We start from the raw sequence: 12,074 nt of genomic DNA on the forward strand, positions 1-12,074 counted from the left end.
CGAGGTACTTGTTGAAGCATGTCGTAAAAATTACGGTTCTCCTGTAGTCTCCATTCGAATGTCCATCAGGAAACAGTGTTGTTAGTAGCAATTGTAAACGTCTGATGACGATAATGAAGACACATTGTGTGCACAAAGGGCAGTTTAAGTGATATTTTGGTGATAACCTGCTTTGTGTGTCTGTTCTGTTTGTGTGTGTGTGTGTGTGTGTGTGTGTGTGTGTGTGTGTGTGAGGGGGAGAGAGAGAGAGAGAGAGAGAGAGAGAGAGAGAGAGAGAGAGAGAGGGAGGGAGAGTATGTACAGGTTACACATCTCACGTTGACGACATGATCCACAGCACATTGGCGTTGTCTCAGTAGCAGTTGCATTTCTAGCACAGGAGCACTAAACAATGAGCCTTTCTTTCGACGTTATAAATATCTCTGAATCCTTTATACCTTTTACTTACATCCACCACGTTAGTAAAACAATATTTAGAATCAGCGCCTGTGTTAATGCAAAACACTGTGCTATGCTTTAACCAGACCTTTCAGCAAAGTTTTGCTGTCGTCTTTTTGCTTTTGCTATTTCTGTGCCTATGTACAAATTCGCTTGAATTCTTCAGTATATCACGAAAAACATTAATAACAACATGCAAAATTTTCAGTGAAACAGTAGATACAAATATAGGGTGAACATTAATACATTCGACAAACTGGAAGGACGGATTCCTGACTGGAAAAGGATGAAAAAGGTCCTACGAAAATTTGTCCAGGAATGGATCGTTGCCACGGTACACTGGATGACGGATGAAACTTCCTCTGACCACGTGCGTATGCTCCTTGCGTGTTGCAGGCTGTGTGACTGGCACAGCGTACTGTAAGCAACAGAATGGTCTGGTATTCATGCCGGGATCAAGCCGAGATGGTGTTCGTGTACGGCCAAGCACATGGAAACGGTCGAGAGGCAGCACGGCTATACCAAAAGAAGAACCCTCACAGACACCAACTGCATCACACACTTCAAGTCCTTTTTGGGACTTTTTGTAATCATGGGTCCTTTCAGACAGACGAACGTGCAGAGAGCCGGTGGACGGTGCGTACACCAGATTTGGATGACCGGGCTCTACAGGATATTGAGACGAACCCTAGAACAAACTGCAGGAAATTGGCCCACCAACGTGGTGTAAACCAAAATACGAATTCGTGTATCCTGCGTGACAACTAGTACTGTTCCTGTCACCTGCAAAGAGTGCAAGGATTATCAACAGCAGATTTCCTTATACAGGAATGATTTTGTCGATGGTTTTTGCACCAGAGTATCACAATTAAGGGATTTCTGTTATCAGCAATTCATGAAGCGACGTGTGAAGGCATGCATTACATTCCACGGAGGCCATTTTGAGTATTCGTTGTGACTGTACGGTGTTCTGGGACGATGGTGGTAGGGACAGAGCATCGTGTGACATTATACTGAGTGCACTACCCGAAAATTACCTCGAGCAATTAAACAGAGAATCGAGATAAGAAACAGACCCGAACTATTCGACTCTGTAAGCGCAGAACAGGGAATCAGTGATTACAAGGCCGTTGCAGCATCCCTGAATATGGAAGTAAATCGGAATATAAAAAAAGGGAGGAAGGTTTATCTGTTTAGCAAGAGTAATAGAAGGCAGATTTCAGACTACCTAACGGATCAAAACGAAAATTTCTGTTCTGACACCGACAATGTTGAGTGTTTATAGAAAAAGTTCAAGGCAATTGTAAAATGCGTTTTAGACAGGTACGTGCCGAGTAAAACTGTGAGGGACGGTAAAAACCCACCGTGGTTCAACAACAAAGTTAGGAAACTACTGAGAAAGCAAAGAGAGCTTCACTGCAAGTTTAAACGCAGCCAAAACCTCACAGACAAACAGAAGCTGAACGATGTCAAAGTTAGCGTAAGGAGAGCTATGCGTGAAGCGTTCGGTGAATTCGAAAGTAAAATTCTATGTACCGACTTGACAGAAAATCCTAGAAAGTTATGGTCTTACGTTAAATCAGTAAGTGACTCGAAACAGCATATCCAGACACTCTGGGACGATGATGGCATTGAAACAGAGGATGACACGCGAAAAGCTGAAATACTAAACACCTAGAAAATCCTAGAAAGTTATGGTCTTACGTTAAATCAGTAAGTGGCTCGCAAAAGCATATCCAGACGCTCTGGGACGATGATGGCATTGAAACAGAGGATGACACGTGAAAAGCTGAAATACTAAACACCTTTTTCCAAAGCTGTTTCACAGAGGAAGACCGCACTGCAGTTCCTTCTCTAAATCCTCGCTCAAACGAAAAAATGGCTGACATCGAAATAAGTGTCCAAGGAATAGAAAAGCAACTGAAATCACTCAACAGAGAAAAGTCCACTGGACCTGACGGGATACCAATTCGATGAGCAAAACTATAGACCTACATCTCTGACATCGATATGTTGTAGAATTTTAGAACATGTTTTTTGCTTGCGTATCATGTCATTTCTGGAAACCCAGAGTCTACTCTGTAGGAATCAACATGGATTCCGGAAACAGCGACCGTGTGAGACCCAACTCGCTTTATTTGTTCATGAGATCCAGAAAATATTAGACACAGGCTCCCATGTAGATGCCATTTTCCTTGACTTCCGGAAGGCGTTCGATACAGTTCCGCACTGTCGCCTGATAAACAAAGTAAGAGCCTACGGAATATCAGACCAGCTGTGTGGCTGAATTGAAGAGTTTTTAGCAAACAGAACAAAGCATGTTGTTCTCAATGGAGAGGCGTCTACAGACGTTAAAGTAAACTCTGGCATGCCACAGGGGAGTGTTATGGGACCATTGCTTTTCACAACATATATAAATAACCTAGTAGATAGTGTCGGAAGTTCCATACGGCTTTTTGCGGATGATGCTGTAGTATACAGAGAAGTTGCAGCATTAAAAAATTTGCAGCGAAATGCAGGAAGATCTGCAGCGGATAGTCACTTGGTGCAGGGAGTGGCAGCTGACCCCTTAACATAGACAAATGTAGTGTATTGCGAATCATAGAAAGAAGGATCCTTTACTGTATGATTATATGATAGCGGAACAAACACTGGTAGCAGTTACTTCTGTAAAATATCTGGGAGTATGCGTGCGGAACGATTTGAAGTGGAATGATCATATAAAATTAATTGTTGGTAAGGCTGGTGCCAGGTTGAAAGTGTGGTCCATCAACAAAGGAGGTGGGTTACAAAACGCTCGTTCGACCTATACTTGAGTATTGTTCATCAGTGTGGGATCCGTACCAGGTCGGGTTGACAGAGGAGATAGAGAAGATCCAAAAAAGAGCGGCGCGTTTCATCACAGGGTTATTTGGTAAGCGTGATAGCGTTACGGAGATGTTTAGCAAACTCAAGTGGCAGACTCTGCAAGAGAGGCGCTCTGCATCGCGGTGTAGCTTGCTGTCCAGGTTTCGAGACGGTGCGTTTCTGGATGAGGTATCGAATATATTGCTTCCCCCTACTTATACCTCCCGAGGAGATCGCGAATGTAAAATTAGAGAGATTCGAGCGCGCACGGAGGCTTTCCGGCAGTCGTTCTTCCCGCGAACCATATGCGACTGGAACAACAAAGGGAGGTAATGACAGTGACACGTAAAGTGCCCTCCGCCACACACCATTGGGTGGCTTGCGGAGTATAAATGTAGATGTAGATATATGTTGTCGTTGCATGCACACCGCCCATTTCCTCACACATGTTCAAAGAATCTTTCTTCCTCTATTTCCAGTCAGATATCCGGCCCTGTGGTTTGTCGGTTTTATTAATGTTCGCCCTGTATATGAGGACCAGTCATATGGTTTTAATTACCACCTCAAAAAAGTCAAGCTGCGACCCAGACTTTTGATGATGGCAGTTATCCTCGTCTACGTGTTCGCCCTTCAATGCGACACATTTTTCCCATTGATGGATGCCTTGGCGGAGACTTGGGTTTTAGAAATGTGCGTTTTGGCTTATCAGGAACCGCTCAGCCTCAAGTGTCACATCATCGTCCTCCTGCGTAGGAATGCCTCGTGATCGGTTCTGCATCCAAGCAAAGAGGAAGAAGTAACTGCTGCTGACGGTTTAGCGGGCTTTTTGAATGGACGTGAGAAGTCACAGAAACCAGTAGGTGGCGGCCGTTCTCATGTTCAAAATATCATGCGAGACGTTGAAAATTGGCGAATCACTTGTACATTTTCCACAGTCTCTTCGATTATGTTACACCGATCATGGAGCATCAGGACACCTAGTCCCCCTGTGAATCAAAGACATGGACTGCCACCTTTTTCTTCGTCAAGCAGTCTTCTTTGGCCACACTGAAAGTGTATGCGTCTTCTAACCACTATCTCAAGTGACGGTGCATTGTCGCTGTACACTTCAACCAACTCAGCACGGACTGCTGTAGTGTTCTTCCCCTTAAAATACAGAAAACAAATTACCGCATGACAATCCTTTATCACTAGGCTCCGTCACTTTGTTTTTGGTCCTCTATGGGCGTCCTACGGTACTGAATGAGGGAATTTCAGTGTGTATCACGACTTCCGACATTTACCTGCAAATAAACAACACATTAATTACGCAGATTTACCTTTTCGTGGCGATAATTAACGCCGTTTGACTACTACTCGGTCACAGTGATGGATCACTGATTATGACAAAAGTGTCGCTGAGACTACTTTGGTAAGAAGCAAATTATTTTCATACTGATGTCTGGTGACAAGAGGTTCATGTGACTATCCAACTCTGTAGATATGTAGAATTTAAAAACTGAAAGAAACATTGTTCCAGTAATGCGAGATGCAGTTTACAGATAGCCTCACTCTCACGTACGACACAGCCCGAATACAGTTAGTAGCCACATAAAGTACTAAACAGCAGTATTTCCCTCAATAACAAAAGATTGTAGAAGGGATCTCTATTTTTTCCACATTTTATTGTTGCCACAAGTTACAAGATAAATCCACAGAAATTACAAAACTTGATCTCATATCACAAAGATTAAATTTCTCATGCACTGACAATGACTCATGTTCAAGCTTGAAATATAAAAGAGTCACAAAAGGAAAACAGTAAACACATCGTCATTGCATATTAAATACATCAACCACATATGTTCATTATTTCCCTTTTTACTATAATTTAAAAGGTTGTTGCCAGGTAATAACTAAATTTACTATTTTGATATCATATGCCATGAACCTGTTGTGATTTCTTGTGCTTATATGCTCATAGATGACTACAAGAAGGAGTTTCCTTAATATCGTGTGAGTGGTGTTAGTCTTTAAAACACAAAGTCTTCACATCTGCACATTCATAATTAAATGTCAAGTAGTTGCTCATTTTCGTTATTACCTCATCATGAATATTTACATCATAATCCGTTGTGTTACCACGACAAAAGCTTGCAATATAATCCCAAGATGTATGAAGTACAGTTCACGAGAACTACCTGAAAAAGAAGAAAAATGGTTTTATTTACAGGTGTCTTGTAAAGAGTCTCTGTGATTTAGAGTATGGATCCTATTGTCCAGTGTAAGCAGAGCTGGTTAGAGAAAATTTTTCCATACAGATTTTTCCCTTTTTCTCCCCCCTTTCCCTTTGTACACTTTCAGCCATGTCAGGGTTTGCTACTAACTGTGATATACACTGTATTTAAATCTTGCACTTGGGCGCCCCTGATGCCCTCTCAGCTTAGCGTCCCAAGCGGCAGCTTGTCACTTGGGCTTTAAACTGTCCCTAAGCATCAGTCATGAGATGCGGTTGGGAATGATGTAGCTAAAGAGCATTTGGGAAGCTGATGGGAATGCAACCGGATAGAATCATCCAAATAAAATCCATTTTAAAAGGAAACAGCTGACCCTTTCTTATTCGTGTATTGTTTAACTGTTTTTAGAACAATGAACGATTGAGGATAAAAGTACAGTACAAATGGGTTAACTTGAAAACTGCAGTTCATCTTCAAACTCTTAAATCTGAAAGGTTTCGGTCTCATTTGCAATTAATGGTGGCTCGAGAATCTTCTTTTGAACTGTGTTAGTGCAATTAAGTGTTGAAGAGAGAACTTTTAAGCACACCAGCAGATACGTTAAGAAGAAGAGGTTGAAATGTTGTCAACTGACTGACTGTTAGTTGAGTTTTGAAGTTAGAAACATTGGTAGTTAAGTTTCAGGTTGAAACATTTGTATTCACAAAGTAAGTTTTATTCACATATTGTATAGTGAGATAAAGTTCTACAGAAATTAATATGCCAAAAAATATTCTACTTAAGCTGCTAACCGCAGAAATTGACTGGCCATCTGGTAAAGTAAAGTAAGAAACTTGCTGGATTACCATGAAGGTACAGTGGAAGTCACAGACAAGAGATTAGTGAAGTCTGAGCCAATGGATGTTGCTACAGAAATAAAAGTCAAAAGGGAGGGCCGTTTTGTTTATATTGGGAAGCGAATAGTTAAGCAATGTGTATGATGCCATGTCCTATTGGTGATGAAGTGTATTAAAAGGTCACGAACAAGGAAACAGATAGTAATATGTAGCGATGTTTCAAAGCAGCAATTTGAAGTAACATCTAAGTATCAGTTGTTTAAAATCAGTACAAACTTTTTCTCCTTTAGTTGGATACTAAGGTGAAGATGTTTCAGCCCTTATAGCAAAGAAATTTGGATCGTATGTAAAGATTGTTAGTGGCACCAAAGTTAGTATTCAGACACTCACGGACGAGACAGGTACTAAAATAGAGGGTAGCAAAGCAAAAGCAAAAGAAAACCCAGAAGCATTGCCTAAATTAAATTCTTATGTCGCTACATAGATGAGTGAAATAAATATTAGTTCACTGACGCTGAGAAAGAGCTGAAACAGTTAAAACTGGACAAAGATGTAGACACTACAACGAATCTGTTTAACCATAATATACCTAAGATCCGACGAACAAAATACTATGCCCAGTGGTTGGAAGAACCATGAGACACACTCAGCTACAAGGAGGACAGCAGAAGCGACCCACAAAACTTGTGTCCAATATTCTTGATGTCCATATGTCGTAGAAACTTAGAATACATGCTGAACTCAAATGTAATGAGGTATCTCGAAAAGGATGACCTCCTCCATACCAACCATCATGAATTTCGAAAACACCGAGGAAGTGTAAATCCAACTCGCGCTTTTCTCACATGCCATCCTGAAAGCAAACGCTCATGGTAGTCAGATAAATGGAGTGCTTATTGGCTTCCAAAAGCAATTTTGCTCAGTACATGCATATGCTTATAATCGAAAGTGCGATCATATGGGGCATCTAGAAAGATTTGTGACTGAATTGGGAAAGGTACAGTGTGTTATCTTGGATGGAGAGTCATTGGCAGATGTAGAAGTAACTCTGGGTATGCCCCAGGGAAGTGTGTTGGGACCCTAGATGTTCATGTTGTGTGTTAATACATTCAGACAATACTAATAGTGTATTTGTTGAAAATCAGCATTGCATTTGCCTACTACAACCCAAAAAATCTGCATGACTGAAAACTGTATTTCCACTGGCCATTCCATGGATTAAAGGATGGTTAAGATATTGTACACAGCCTCACCCAACTGGGATTCAGTGGCCAAGGAAGCTGTGGAAATGTAATTAGCAGACAACCTGCTCAAGCAAGACACAGCTCAACGTATCATTCTCAAAGGAAACAGTGCTCTAGATCTTCACTGCTAGGCATTCCAAAATGTTAAATCCATAATAGCCAATCAAATACTTCGCATGTATAATGCATTCGATGACTCTGTGCTTGCTTTGCTTTACCCTTAAAGGACTAATGTTTTATCTATAGCTGATGCTGTTATTACCACAGTGTTATCTTTGACGCAAGCTCGTTTATTCCTCAGTGTAAAGTGCTGTACAAACTGGCAAGCGACTCACATTGAGAATGGTTGAAAGGTTGCCGGGCGAAATATTGGTGCAAGAGATATAATATTCCGAATGCACTCCCAAAAAAAGATGTAATATTATTTAGTAATTTCAGATTTTTCGCAGATGATGTAGTTAGCTATGATGAAGTACTGTCTGAAAGAATCTGTACAAATACTCTGTCAGGTGTCGACAAGATTTGAAAGTGGTGCAAAGACCGACAGCTTGCTTAATGTGTCCATAAATGTGGAAACTTGTATTTCCTAAATCGAAAAATCATAGTATCCTATGGATATAGTATCAGTGATTCGCAGTTGGAATCGATCAACACATACAATTACCTGAGTCTAACGACTTGTAAGGATAAGAAATAGAAAGATCAGATGGGCTCAGACTTAGGTAAAGCAGGTGATAGACTTCGGTTCATTGATACAATACTAAGAAAACGCAATCTCTCTACAAAGGGGAATGCATACAGAAGTAGCAGTGTAGTGGGAATTCCGGCAGAATATGCTGACACAGCATAAGTCAGCACTTTGAAGTGTCCTTAAATGATGCAATTGCACATATCATGTTTTGCTGATGTCAGCATCAGTACTTCATTATCTCCAAGGCCATCAACTATCATGACACGAAGCAATATGCCAAGGTCAAGGAGGGAGGGAATGGGAGGGGAACAGCTATCGTGTCACATCAGCATTTTATTATCTCCAAGGCCATTCCAAGAACCCTGACATCAGTATTGTCATATCAGGCCATGTTCCTAGACCATAGAGGGAAGGGGAGAGGAGAAGGACGTCTCGTTCGCTCCTGCCTTGAATGCCCCCATTTGGCAGCCAAATACAGTAAAGTATCTGAATAGGCAAAAAATTTGTCAGCTATGTTCACATTAGTGATTTCTATACACTCATTCAATTGGTAAATTTCATTTGAAGCTATAAATCATTCACCACAGAAAACTGGAATTAGCAGATAGTGTATTTCTCTACAAACAGTTAAAGAACAACATTTGCATATTAGATATAAATAACTAATTAGGAATTTATATTTGCTGAAAATGAGTTTTCCTTAAACAGTTTCCCACAAAACCTGAAAACGCGAAGTAAAGACAAGTCCTATTTCACAACCCACTTGCTCGTGTCACCAGGAAATGGCTGCACTACGAAAACGAGTGCTTACTGCAACCGGCAGATGATTGTAGAGCTAAAAAATGCGGCAGAGTCGTAGATTAATTATTTTCCATATCTAAAAATGTAAATGTCGTGTGACTAGGGCCTCCCATCGGGTAGACCATTCGCCTGGTGCAAGTCTTTCGATCTGACGCCACTTCGGCGACTTGCGCGTCGATGGGGATGAAATGATGATGATTAGGACAACACTCAGTCCCTGAACGGAGAAAATCTCCGACCCAGCCGGGAATCGAACCCGGGCCCTTTGGATTGACATTCTGTCATGCTGACGACTCAGCTGCTGGGGGCGGACATTTTCCATATCTAAGATGTTGAAAAAATTCAAAACGGTCTCAAAATATGTTGGTAGCCCGAAAATTGCAATATTTGCAATGATGGTTCAGGTTAATACATGAAAAAATGCTATAAGACTCAAATCAATTAATGTGATGTCACAATATAGCAAAAAATATGTCTGTAATGTGAAAGAAAGCGTGATTTCATTTCCACATATTCACATATTCCTTAAATTAGTGCCCTAACTTCTGCCCTATCTAACCCAATGCTAGATTTCAATGCCTAATTAAACTGACATTTGAGAATGTAGACCTAATAATTCGAAGTCATAAAACTAACCTGACTAAGCCTGTAACTGCAGAAATGTGCATGTTACCAAGATTACTGTGATAAACAGGCAAACAGACAGACTCAATATAACTAATTGGGCCTACTCTTGATGTAATTCCCAAAATTAAATATTTATCCATTTAAATTGTCCACAAGCACCGTTTTAGGGGTATGAAGATAATAAGTCAAAAATACAGATTAGAGGCCATAGGAGAGGGTTCATTCACTGTAGTTGACAAAAATATCGTCTCTACTGAGGTCGAAGTGGAGTACATCATTGAAGTTATTTGGTCGCTTACAACATATCTAGAAGAAACCAAGTTAATTGTTGGATGTTTTCACCAGCTATCTGATTCTACTGTGACAGTTCTAGAGTCACAAGAACTTAAATAACCTGATCATGCACCGCAAGTAGGAGGCGAATTTAACATACTAAGTATAGACTGGGATATCTGTGGATTCATTGCAGGGCATACAGATCAACAGTTGTGTGAAATACTACTGAACACGTTTTCTGAAAACTGTCTTGAGTAGCTAGCTTGGTAGCCCACACGAAATGGAAATATCTTAGCCCTTATAGCTACAAGTAGACAATTACAATACAGAAACTGGAATTAGTGATCATGATGTCATTATAACAACTATGGTTATGAAAGTTAATAAATCAGTCAAGAAGGCTGGAGTGTTTCTGTAAACTAGAACAAATAAGTAGTTGTTAGCATCTCATTTAGACAATAAATTGACATCACTAAGTTCTAGTTAGGTGGACGGAGAGGGATTATGGGCAAAGTTCAAGGAGATTATGAATCTTGGTCTGGAGAGTTACGTGCCTACTAAGTTGATTAAGGATGGAAATGACCCACGATGTTTTTATAACGAAATTTGGAAGATGCTGAGGAAGCAGATGCTGTTGCGCATTCGGTACAAAAGCCGACAAGCAAAGGTTAGTAGAGATTCGTGCATCTGTGAAAAGATCTATTCGTGAAGCATGCAAAAACTACCACCGTCATACCTTAGCAATGGATCTGGTAGACAGCCTGAGAAAATCCTGGTGCTGTGTAAAATCGCTAAGTGGGTCTAAGGCTTCCATTCAGTCCCTTGTTGAACAGTCTGGTGTGGTAGAAGATAGCAAAACGAAAGCCGAAGTTTTAAATTTCACATTCAAGAAATGGTTCTGGCACGAGAATCGTACAAACATACAATCATTTTACCATTACAGACTCCCGAATGGATGACATAGTAATAAGCAATTCTGACGTAGAGAAACAATTGAAAGATTTGTAAGCAAATAAATCATCAGGTCCGGAGGGAATCCCAATTCGTATTTACAAAGAGTACTTTATGGCACTGGCTCACTGTAGAGTAGATTGTTACCGAAGCTTATGGAATAGGTTACAGATATGTGAATGACTCGAAGATTTCTTAATAATAAAAATCAGTATGTTATTCCCTACGGCGAGTATTAATCAAAGACAAAGGTATCGTCAGGAGTGCCACAGGGAAGTGTGACAGGACTGCTGTTCTTCTCTTTATACATAAATGATTTGATGGTTGTTTGCTGATGATAGTGTGGTTTATGGTAAGGTGTGAAGTTGAGTGAGTGTAGGAAGATACAAGACGGCTTAGACAAAATTTCTAGATGGTGTGATGAATGGCAGCTAGCTCTGAATGTGGGAAAATGCAAGTTAGTGCGGATGAATAGGAAAAACAAACCTTTAATGTTCGGATACAGCATTAGTAGCGTACTGCTTGACACTGTCATGTCGTTTAAATATCTGGGTGTAACGTTGCAAAGCGATATGAAATGAAATGAGTATGTGAGGACTGTGGTAGGGAAGACGAATGGCTGACTTGGGTTTATTGGGAGAATTTTAGGAAAGTGTGGTACACATCTGTAAAGGAGACCACACGTAGGACGCTGGTGCGACCTATCCTCGAATACTACTCAAGTATTTGGGATCTATAACAGGTGAGATTGAAGGAGGACATCAAAGCAATCAGAGACCGGCTGTTAGATTTGTTACCGGTAGGTTCGACCAACATCTAAGTGTTACAGAGATGCTTCAGGAACTCAAATGGGAATCCTCTGAGGGAAGGCGACGTTATTTTCGAGGAACACTATTAAGAAACTTTAGAGAACCGGTGTTTGAAGCTGAATGCCGAACGACTCTACTGCCGCCAACATACGTTGTGCGTAAAGACCATGAAGATAAGATACGAGAAATTAGGGTTCACACAGAGGCATATAGAATATCGCTTTCCCTCGCTCTGTTTGCGAGGAGAACAGGAAAGGAAGCGACTAGTAGTGGCTTGATGTAATGCATTATGTTATTCACTTAAAAAAATATAAACGACTCTACTGATCCCAATTATT

Source organism: Schistocerca americana, chromosome 2 (genome assembly GCF_021461395.2).
Source record: "Schistocerca americana isolate TAMUIC-IGC-003095 chromosome 2, iqSchAmer2.1, whole genome shotgun sequence".
NCBI lineage: Eukaryota > Metazoa > Arthropoda > Insecta > Orthoptera > Acrididae > Schistocerca > Schistocerca americana.